At 50.0% G+C, this 12,253-nt stretch overlaps 1 protein-coding gene across 1 annotated transcript in view; it reads right to left on the minus strand.

The window, feature by feature from the left end:
• Positions 1–12,253, minus strand: part of LOC138583117 (ATP-binding cassette sub-family A member 9-like) — a 2,332,105-nt gene that overhangs the window by 1,920,354 nt on the left and 399,498 nt on the right. The window lies entirely within an intron of this gene.

Here is a 12,253-nt window from a genome sequence, read left to right on the forward strand (position 1 = left end):
CTCTTGACAAAGCCAGGCAGTCACCCCGATCTACGCCCTTGGTAGGCCATGGCCCCTATGAGCTGGTCAGAATCCCTTCAGAAGTTCTGCCGTACGCCCTCCGACTCTGCTCACTTTCCAGACATGGCAGCTCCTGCGCAAGCAGAGACAGTTGATGCTAACTCCGTCGCCAGGGGCATGACTGCTCTTCTGGAGGAAATACAAGGCATTAGAGCGGACATTGCCGTGAGACTGGACACGCTTGATAAAAAAGTTGACACCATCGACGTCTGAGTCCAAGCCCTGGAAGCAAGTGCGGCATCAATTGACGTCCTCGAAACCCAGCTGGATATGCGCCTGGCAGAGTTGGAGAGAAGGGAGGAGAAATGCGCGTTGAAGCTGGATGACTTGGAAAACAGAGAGCGTTGCTGCAATCTACGATTCCTGGGCTTTCCAGAGTGTGAAGGTGAGATGCAGGTGGACATTCTAAGAGCCGTCGGCGCTGTGGTTAGTTTATTATTTGAGGGGGCCCACACCAACGAGCCAACGATTGACAGAGCACACAGTGCGGGCACTTCCAATAGAGGCCACAGATCCATCCTTGTGAAACTTCATTATTTCTCTGAGAAGAGCAAGATCCTGGAACTGGCATGGAAGAAGGGCCTTATTGCGTGGGGAAACTCTCAAATTTCGATTTTTCAAGACTTGTCGGCCTTCACTTTAGCTAGGCGCTGGCTTTGTGCCCCTTTGATGAAAATGCTGCAAGCGAAGGGAGTGCCTTACATGTGGGGCTATCCTTTTTCACTGGCCTTTGAATTGGAGGGTTACAAGTACGCTTTGGTCACTGAAGACGATATTCGTAGAGTATCTCAGGAACTTCTGGGAGCTCTGGATGCCACACCCTCAGTCGTGAACCCGGAGAGGACCGTCGGGGCCTCTCAGCAGCAAACCATCATGGAGAGACGTAAAGTTTGAGGTCACAGGAAATTCAGACGGGTTGCTCCGACCTCGCCTGGTTCATCTAATGGATGAAGGCCTCCGGTCTCAGATGTATTGGACTTATATGAGGGGGATAATCTGGCTTTTAGTAACCTGGTTTGTTTATGTTAGGGGGGTCCCTATAGAGGGCGTCTACTGTTCTTGAGACTATGGTCTGCTTGTTTCGATGGCTAACTACCAGCCTACTGCTTGGGGGGGGTTGTTGCCTTTGGCGAGGCCTGGGCAGGGGGTTTTACATTTCCCGGGGCTGGAATAATTAAGGAATGTTCTTGCTTTGTCTTCAGTGTGTTTTTCGGGGGCGGGGGGGTGGGCTGTTGTTGATGTTGAGCTCATTTGCCCGGAGGGGGGAGTCACTGGTGGCCTGGACTAGCCTCAAGCTGTTGCCGCTCGGGGTCCAGGTGTTCAGGGGTAGGGTGGGTGGGGGCTGGAGGAGGGTGTTTCAATCAGTTGTTGGGAGTTGTCTTTTTAGGCTGCCGGGGTTTCCGGGGGATATGGGTTTTGCATGGATATATATTGGACACCGAGGCAGGGTGCTGGAACAGACAAAACAGGCTCCCTAATGGGGGTGGAGAATTATTTCCTTCTTTTCAATGGGTGACTCCCTTCAATTTCTGACTATGGTGTCTCTGAATGTTCGGGGATTAAACTCTCCTACTAAGAGGTCGTTGGTAACCAGGGAATTCACTAGGCTCAAACTTCACTTTCTCTTTTTGCAGGAAACCCATTGGGTTAAGGGGAAGGAACCGAGCTTCAAGACCAGGGCCATACAGCACATGTCCAAGTCCCCCTACTCCGCAAAGAAACGCAGGGTTGCACTCCTAATTTCTCCCAAAGCCCACTTCTCCCCCAAGGCACATAGATCCGACCTGGAAGGAGGATTTATTATGGTCAAGGGAGAAGTGAGAGATAGGTTGTTCACACTGGTGTGAATATACGCCCCGGATTCGCTGAGGGGGGGCCCTATTGGTGGGGGGGGGACTTCAATATGGTTCTCTGTCCAGATAAGGATAGGAAATCCCCCAACCCTTGCCCCGACTTGCGGCTCCAGGCGAAGTTGGCGGCTTCTTTTCGTCAGATTAATGGGGAATTGGGCTTAGAGGACTCGCGTGCACCTGGTCAAGATCACAAACCATACTTCACTTTTTTCTCTAAACCACATTTGGCATTCTCAAGGATCAATCATATCCTGATAGACTCTTCGGTCCGGGACCATGTCTCAGAATTTGGGATGGAGGCTATCTTGTGGTCTGACCACGACTTGGTTAGGATCAGTTTGAGTGTCCCCTCTCCTTCCTCTCCTCGGTCTCAATGGACGTGTAACGATAAATTGCTGCAGGATAAAGAGTTGAGACAGTCCTTCCTAATTGCCACCAAGGAATATTTTGTCATCAATGATACTGCGGAAGTGGATGTTATGGGAGTTTGGGATGCCTTCAAAGCCACGATCAGAGGTACCCTTATGGAGATGGGCTCGAGGAAGAAGAGGGATAGAGACCGAAAGGAGAGAAGGTTGAGAGAGAAAATTGTTGCCATTCAGCCAGGGGGGAAATTAAAGTCCCAGATGCCCAGAATCAAGTGGACTGAACTCCAAAAACTCAGGTTGAAGTTAGCCGGCCTCTTGGTAGGCCAGACAGAAAGAAAACTAGCTTTTCTAAAACAGAAGTACATGGAGAAGGCGGATAGGATTTTAGCTTGGAGGCTTAGGGTGCTTAGAAATAGTAGAAGAGTGAATTCCATCTCCTCTCCGGTGGGGGAGAAAATCCTACAGGATGGCCTGATAGCTGATCAATTTAGGCAGTACTATGAGCTCCTCTGTGCATCAGAGTACGCAGGGGATGGTACCGATGTTGACCAATTCTTAGAATCCCTCCCATTCCTCGCCTCTCTCCCGAGAACGCTGACTCCTTGGAGCTCCCCATAACGCCCCATAAAAAAATTATTACCATCTCCTCTCTGAAAAGCTGGATCACACCTCGGGACGACGGTTTCACAGTTCGCTTCTATAAGACGTACGGCTCCACCCTGGCCCCGTTCTTGGCTAAAATGTTTAACTCCGTTCTTGACACAGGTTCCCTTCCACACTCCATGATGTCTGCTCTTATTTTGGTTCTCCCCAAAGAGGGGAAAGACCCTTCCCTCTGCCAGTCCTACCGGCCCATCTCCCTTCTCAATAAGGATGTTACAATGTTGGCTAGACTCCTAGCAAATAGATTGGCAAAACTCCTCCCATCCCTGGTGCACGGAGATCAGGTTGGTTTCATTCCTGGTCACCAGGGTTCAGACAACTTGAGGAAAACTCTGGATCTCATGCACGAGGTATCGATCCAGGATTTAGAAGCCTACCTCCTCTATTTGGACTCTGAAAAGGCCTTCAACCGTGTCGAATGGCCTTACATGGGAAAAGTGCTCTGGAAAATGGGCCTGGGAGACAAATTTAGTGGGTGGGCTCAGCCCTATACAATGGCCCTGTGGCAAGGGTTCTGGTTAATAGCTTAACCTTGGCACTCTTGCCGCTATCTAGAGGCACCCGACAGGGGTGCCCCTTGTCCCCCCTCTTATATGCTTTGGCGGTGGAACCCCTCGCTATTGCGATCAGGGCTGAAAGCGGGATCTCTGGGGTGCAGTGTGGGGACTGTGAATTTAAACTATCTCTGTTTGCGGACGATATTTTGGCTTACTTGACTAACCTCCAGGATTCCTTTCCCCGACTACTTGGCCTCATTGGCCACTTTGGCTCCTTCTCAGGGCTTAAGGTCAATGTTACCAAATCTTGCATAATGCTGATGGGTGCGGTAGACCACGCAATTAATAGCAAAGCTGAAGGGCTGGGAATGAGAGTAGAACGGAAAGCTACCAGATATTTAGGCACCACCATTTCCAGAGACCTAATTAAAATGTTTGAATCTAATTTCTCCCCACTTATGGCAAAGATTAGCAGTGATCTGGTACATTGGGCTCCCCTCACTCTTTCGTGGTTTGGGCGTATGGTCACGGTTAAAATGAACATTCTGCCCTGACTTCTTTATCTCTTCTCGCCCCTTCCCTGCATTGTCCCAGAATCCTTTTTTGAACTATTGCAGTCCTGTGTCCTCCATTTTATTTGGAATGGCAAGAAGGCAAGAGTGAAATGTTCAACCCTAACTCTCCCAAAAACATTCAGAGGCTTTGGCCTCCCTGATTTTATAAGGCAGCCCAGTTGCGTGTGATGCTAGAACACATGAGAGATACCTTGGGACTTATTGGACTTACGTGGAGGATGTCCAGACCCACCCGAAAGAAGTTAGGGATTTCCTCTGACCCCACCCCGAAATCCCTTCCTACGCATATCAGATCACACACAACGCTGGCTGCCCTGTGGGCGTCCTGGTAGCCAAACAAGGATAACAAATGGCTCACTTCTTGGCCTTCCCCCTTATCTTCTCTCTGGGGTCCCCCGTTTAACCTAGTTTCTCGGGGTTTCCGCTAAACGCAATCGTGGTCTGATCAGGGGTTGGAAAGAAGCTCAGCTCTTTCGCCAGGGTGTTTTCATTGAATATGATCAATTGTCTGAGGCGTTGGGGTACAACCCGCCCCCTATCTTTGAATATTTGCGCCTCAAGGGGATCCTTACTCAGGCCGGTTGACTGGCTGATATGACACGCCCCTTGACTCCCTTTGAAAAGACTTTCATGGAATCCAAGACCAGAAAGGGCTCTCTTTCTAAGATTTACAAGGTTCTGGTCACTTCTAACTTCGAGGGCAGACAGCCGTTTAAACAAATATCGGAGGAAAGAATGGGCCTAACCATTGAAGATTTCACATGGAGGGCGATCTTTTCGGAGACCTAATACACTTCAGCCATGGAGCATAGCTTCAAGATTCTACACTCTTGGCATCGGCCCCCGGTCACCCTATCTAGGATGTTTGAGAAAGTATCCCCAATGTGCCCTAGGATGTGCTCACATCGCGGAACATGGTACCACATGTGGTGGAAGTGCCCGGTTATCCAAGTCTATTGGTCTGAACTGCTCAGCTGGATCAAAGACATAGTAGGAACAAGCCCATCCCTTCACCCCTTGGAGATCCTTTTGGCTACACCCATGCCCGAAGATGAGCTTTTTACCTTCCCAAAGGTGATAGTGGCTATGTTGAGAGCGGGGAGACTAGCTCTGGCCCAGAAATGGAAAAGCACCTCAACTCCCTCTAAGGCGGAATGGCTCAACAAGTTATTAGCTATTTTCACCTACGGGAAACTGTCAGCTATTACCAATGGTACAATGGGCCTCATTACACGGTAGGCGGTAGCCATGGCGCTATTAGCGCCATGGCTACCCCCTTACTGCATTCCGGGAACCATTCCCCATTCCCATTTGAGCCGGAATGGGGAAGGAGCTAATAACAGGCCCGCTATTAGCGGGCCCGTTATTAGCTCTGAAGTCCCTCAACGGGTCCCTTCCTTAACGCCTGGTAAAACCAGGCGTTAAGGAAGGGACCCGCTAAGGGACCTCGTAGTAGGGAGGTAAGGGATTACCGGCACCGGTACCCTTACCGGTGCCGGTAATCCCTTACCACATACCGTGTAATGAGGCCCAATGTCTTCTTCCTTGCAGGATTGGACTGTTGTTCTTTTGAATGACAAATGTGTTGCTATGAGATTGTAAGTTGATTGTGCTTTCTGAGTCACTACATTCTTATTTGCGCTATTTGTTACCCACTCTTTTGCTGCATTCCCTAACTCTGTGTGGGACTTCACTGTCGTTGTCACCATGAAAAGTTTTAATCAGAGTCTAGTTCTATCCCTATGCCTCTTGAACCTATTGTCTAGTGGAGCCTGGTATGCCTACGTGTTGGGGAGGGGGGGAGAGGTGGTCGGAGGATAGAGGGGAAAAATGATCAGCATTGTTTCTTTAATTGTTGTAACTAATGTTTTTCGCCGGGCGTTTCCTGGCGGTTTCTTTGTATGTTGAAATGCTTAATAAAAAACAAACTAAAAATAAAATACACATTTACCAATATCCAAAGCAAAATGCATGCTAAACATGCACGAGTCAAACAATGATGAATCCCCACAAGGGGTGTATACACAGGTTGGACTTCAGACTGGCCACAGAAATGATGGAAGCCCAATGCCTCTGTGTAAGTTACTGTTGCACGCTGCCCTCCTTGCAAGCCCATGGAAAGGGGAAGCAGGAGTGGCATATGTGTCTGGACCCCAAGCCACAAACACAAACACGAGACAAGCCTGTATGGGCCCAGCCGGAACATACAGTGGGTGCCTACGGGTGCCACACAATGCAACACACTGTAACATGAATGCACAACAGACCAAAAAAAAAAAGAAGAAAAATGCCCATTGTGGAGTGGGGGGCGGGGAGGGTTGCAGGGTGCACCTCAACACCCACATGCGTGGATGTTCACAATAAAAAAAAAAAATCCATGGGTTCATAGCCTGCACGGCTAGCCTATAGTGGGAGAACTCGCTTCGCTGTCGGCACCCTCTGGTGGAACATTAGAAAGTGTGCGTGGCAAGGGAGGCTCACCACGCATAGCCCTGGTATGCTCCTAAATGGCAGCAAGCATGCAGGCCTGAAAGGTCTGATTCTGTGTGATTATGGTATGAAGGACCCCATGCAGCACCTCACGTGTTGCACAGAGTTCCACCTGCAAGGCCTCACGTGACGCACAGATCTCTGCCCGGGTTGCATGGAATTCCACATGCAAGGCCTCACTTGATGCACAGATCTCCTCCCGGGTTGCATGGAGTTCCGTAGAGATGTGTGTCAGCTGCTCCATCTTCTGTTCTGCCCGTCTCCTGCTGGCCACCTCAAGTGCAGCCAGGGTAGTTCTGAGGGAGGTGTTCTCTTCCCTCAGGGCATCCCTTTGGGCCTCTGCCGCGATGGCTGTGCGCAGAGCCCCCATTTCAGCCCGTCGGTCCCTGTTGGTGGCCAACATGTCCAGCCTGTGCGAGCGGCATGTGGACCGCACTGCCTGATGCTGGAGCTCCATCTGCCTTTCAGGGGGGAGAATGGAATTGGCCATCCTTTCCACGACCTGAGCCATCATCTCACATGATGCCCCCTGTTGCTGTGCAATGGCATACATGGAATTCTCCCACACAGTATTGCGGATGGCACATGGCCACCGCGTTGCCGGACACCACACCTGTCGGGCCCAAGGGTTCCTGGCCCTTGATGCTCTGGCGCTGCCTGTGGCTGCAGGACTGCATTCCTCCCTCGCTGAGCTGCCCCAGGAACAAGAGCAAGTAGTCTGGAGCGTGACATGCATCCGTAACCACCACAGACGGACGTACCAACACTGACTGGCCCATTGAGGGGTCTACCCCCACTGCAGGTGTGTCAGACATAACAGCATCCACAGCAGAATCACTCACCTGCGACAGCAACAATGGTTCAATGTCCGATTCTGCACCTGAGGCATGGGGTTCCTCAGAGGTGTACCCAGAGACACCCCTGGTCAGGATGGTTTGTAGCACCAACGGATTTTTGTGGGCTACCACACCACGGCCTCCACTGGTGCTTGGTTGGGGCCCTGAATACTCCACCCCCTCAGCCATCTCCTCCTCCTCCACTGCTTCCAATGCCTCATCACCTGCACAAAATGAAAAGAAGACATGAGCACACATGTTAACAGCATAGGCCACACACATAGGTATTACAATGTTGACAGCCAACACATGAAGCAGCCATGTCACACATGACACAAACTCAGGTACACAGTGTCAGTGAGAGGGAAGGGGTGCCAGAAAGAAGGGATGGATGTGTGTGAAATGGCATAGCACCTGCATCACACACAAGCTTGTGACTGGCATAGTCCGTCCACAAACATGACAGATGCCAACACAAAGCACGTAGCATAGCCATGCCCTAACTGTCAACCAGACACAGATGGAAGGTCAATACTACTGTCCATGAGCCATGTACAATGCATGTCATTTGACATTTCATTGAAATCACAATGATAAAACACACGTGTCACAGGCTGCAACGACGCTAGGGTGTTGAAATACAGTGAAGGAAGGCACATGGATTCATCAATGGCATGTCACCTTGACATCACGCAAGTGAATAGGCATGTGGAAGGGGAGAACAGGGTTCAGAAGTGTGTGGGTGCAGAGCAGTACATGTGTCTGGCCTCAACTATCATTGAGAACACAGATGCAGTAAAGTGAACATCGTGGACTGATGGCAGTGTTATGGTAAGTGCAGTCATCCTGTGTGAAGTGTTGGCAGTGGGTCGAAGGGACACAGTAAACCCCACCCCCAAGTGCGGGGGATGGCTTGGAGGCAGTGCATGTGTCAAAATGGTTGCTCCGCGTACCGTATTGAAGCAGACAGTTGGGCAGGTGTCAATTGCATTCTCTCAGTCAACTGGGACTACAGCAGGGGAGAGGAGGAGAGAGAGCACAACACATGAGGAAGTATCAGGAGTGCCCCCAGGCCCCAAGAAGAAACAACAGCAGTTGCATAGAGGCAGGGAGGCAGCACCAGAGGGAGGCTTGCGCCCGACACAGACAATGACCCCAAACTAATGGCCATGAGGAGCAACTAACCCTGAGTGAGCAGGAAAGGGATGATGAAATACCATGAGAAGGAAGGAAATACTGGAGCTGGAGTTGAATGAATTGCTTGCCCAGGACCCATATGGACTTGCTAGGAATGCACTGGGTCCAGGAATGAACACTCATAGCCATTGTGAGCCTGTGACATCTGCACAGTCCGAGTGAGATACCCTGCACCAAGGACAAAGGATGTTCCACACAATCCAGGTCTGGCAGAGTTGCAGAGTGAAGAGTACATATTCACAGAAAATCGGGTACTGCCCGTTGCAGTAGTCCGCCATCGGAATCACCAGTCCCATGGAGACTGTGAACTGCTGGGGGATGGAGAGGAAAGGAAGAATGTCTCGGAGGAGGAACAGTTCTCAGGGTGTCCACACAGAGACGTCAGTCATGTGGTGATAGAAGGTGAGTGTTGAGTGGAAGATCATCACAGTATATCCGCGACCATAGGTTGAAGCAAGAATAGGGCCAAGAGAGGCGGAACAGAGTTTGTGATGGAAGGAGGGAGCAGGTGTGGTGATGAGGATTGACTATGTGTGCAGGACATGGTTTGAATGCAGTCTGCATGACAACAAGCACGTATCAGTCCAACATCAGTCCAACATCACATGGGTCACACATGGCAGTCATGTCAATGTAGCCTGAACTGGCAGACAATCATAACACATCACCCAAGCTACATACACATGGCCTGGACACACAGCATCCCCACTCACCGGACACTGCCTCATAATTTGGCAGCCCTCACATGCCTTGGACCTGCTCCACTTCATGAAATCAGCAGCGATCTCCTCATGTGGAGTGAGCTCTTCGTCCTCTGATGGTGTTACCAGAGCAGAGGCGAACTTAGCAGCCATTTTGCCACTTGCTCGGCGTCGGAGGTCATTCCAACGCTTCTGGCAATCATCTGCTGTGTGCTTCTCATATTTCAATGCACTGTTTCCGCATGTGCGCAGTCACTCTGCATCCGGCTGGCCACGCAAAAGCACACGGAAGACCCACACTCCTGCCCACAAGGACTTTTACCTGCCTCAAACGCCCCGAGCTGCCTCCTACAAGCCATCTGCTGCTGCCTGCCCACTCAGTGTGCCTGCTGCCTACATGTCCTGCAATTTGGTGCCTGCTCTAAAGCCATTGCTAGTTATCCTGTTGCTGTGCCCACCTCTGCTGACCCTGAAGACTCCCGACTGCCATTCCATTGCTCTACAGCCCAGCCCCAGGACCACCTGCCCACCCACTTCCTTCAGATGGAGATGGGTCAGACATGGCAACCCCCCGGCTGAGAGGCAGAGAGCTGTCAGCTTCACCTCCACTGAAGTGGGCATCCTGGTGGAACAACTCCTGGGGCATTATGATGCCCTCTTTACCGGACCATCCCGCCTCGACAAGGAAGGAAGGAGTAAGATCTGGGCGGACATCGTGGGTGCCATCAACGCGGAGGGGGTGGCACTCCGCGACTTCAAACATGTCCTGAAGCGCTGGGAAGACTTCAGGTCCAGGACCCTCAACAAGGCCCGGCGCCTCCTTGTTAGGCAGAATCCTCTGCAGTACCCTTAGGGAACACTACAGACAATTAAGTCTACAAGTGTCAGTACAATTTCACCTTTGGTACAAGCCTGTACTACAAAGTTATAGTGGTAGTGATAGCAGTAGCGGAGCAGCCAGATTTATCTCAAGACCTAATGAGCAGTAATAGGGATTACAGAAAGGACGACAATTACTGTGACTCAAACAAACACTGACTCAAGTTTTCTGGTTAAAAAAATGTAAGTACATTTATTTTTAAACCATCTGTTCACAAAAATCTTCACTTCTATTAAACAAAACCACACTCTATATATACCACACACAAACAATTCCTTTGGTTCAGGTCAATTCAAGGTAAGTACATTGGGATTTAACAGACCGGTGTTGTGAAACAAAAGATGTTACCAGGGGTTTAAGCAGCGCTCACATTTTGACAGTAATGACAGTTTGGTCTTACGAAAGAAAAGCGTACCCGCGGGAAGAATTGTATCCGGAGTCAAAACACATTTAGCAGATTGCATCAAAACCAAGGAAAAGGGGATAAAAATTATGGGCAATACTTTTGTTAAGGCACTCGAATCACAGGACGTATTCTACGAGACAGATAAAGTCAATAGGCCTGCACCAGTGTCAAATGGAGCAGGGTTCTGTTGTCAAGGATCACACGATTAGAACAGTTTGAGATTAACGTTGCCAGATGTACTTGGATATTGTCAAAGGGAGGCAAAAGTTATAAGAGGGAAGGAAGAAAGGACAAGCCTTCGGCAAGGAAAAAGGTTCACCCCGATTCCTTAAGGTCGGATGGAGAGAACGACCAAATGGACACAGTACCTAATTCAAATCAAGAAAGCTGGTGCCAAGGCAATTGTTCCTGGCTTCAGTTGTGGGGACAAGATGGAGGACGTCTGGAGCGATCTGCACTACCCAGGGATGAGGCCAGCAGCAGCAAAGCAACGTTGAATAAAAGGTGCGCTCCTTTAAAACAGGAGAGGGCTCTTCTGATGGCTATCCGGACCACTACAGCTTTGTGCTGCGATTTCGACCCAGGAGAGGATTCTCTGGCTGTAGAAAGGTGAGCTGGTTGATCCCACCAGGCTCGAGGGAAGAAGACTCCGGAGTGGATTGTCTCTGTCGTTGAAGGGTAGATAGCTCAACTGCAGCAGAGCTTCACCGGGACTCAGGAGTTGCAGCAGCCATCTTCTTCTCTGCTTATCTTCGGTTCTTGTAGTTCCAGTGGCGACTCTGACTTCCAGCTCAAGAGTCCTACCTTTTATGCCAAAATCCCCAATTCACACAGCCTGGCTGTCAATCACACAGCAGGGGGGTTGTCCAGCCCGGACAACCACCTCAGCCAATGGAGACAAAGTGCGACTAGGGTCTCCAAGGAGACCCTGTGCAGGGGGTTACTAAACCCCTCCCTCACATTCAGCCCACCTCGACACTGAGACGCCAAAGGAGGGCTTCTTCGCAGAAGCCCGCCAAAGGACGGTGAACAAAGAAGGCAAACCTGGTTTGCCACGCAAAGTAAAACACAAGAAGGATATTAACACAAAGAAATGGCGACTAAAGCTGACCGGAGCCAAAATAAAATGTATTTGGTCAAGCGGGTTTATGTTCGAGGCTAATGCAATATCCTAAAACAGTACCACGTTTATATAGTATAATCGCGGTAGAAAAGATAGGGTAGATACCACTGCCACCAGCCAAGTCTTAGTGTTAAGGGAGTGAAACAAGGCTCCAGGAGGCACAGACAAAAAGGGATAAGAGTTAACCCTTTCCAATACTCCATGTAAGATGGGGTGCACTGGGTCTGTAGGTTAAATGACTACATAAAATAAATGGCAACTTTACCTGTTTCTGGGGGACAGTAGTCAGCCCCAGAAAAATTGAGTCAGTTGGAAGTCTTAGAGACAACCCTGTGTCACTGCACTGAAGGTGCTGTGTAACACACACAGAAGGTTGGGCTCATGGAGTGGTGTGGCTCCAGAGCCCAAGATCACACAAAAAGTAGAAATACACATGGCAAAACACATGTAAGAGTGGGAAAAAAAGTTCACACTCTTACCAGGTGGAAAAAATAAACCCCAGAAATCCAGCAAAGCTGCTGAGGGACCCACTAGGTAAGGGAAATTAGCCATAAATGAGAATTCTCCCTAACACTCTTCAAGGCTGCTGATGATTGAGCGAGGC

Source organism: Ambystoma mexicanum, chromosome 3q, assembly GCF_040938575.1.
Source record: "Ambystoma mexicanum isolate Mex_15411 chromosome 3q, UKY_AmexF1_1, whole genome shotgun sequence".
In the NCBI taxonomy this organism is placed as follows: Eukaryota; Metazoa; Chordata; class Amphibia; order Caudata; family Ambystomatidae; genus Ambystoma; species Ambystoma mexicanum.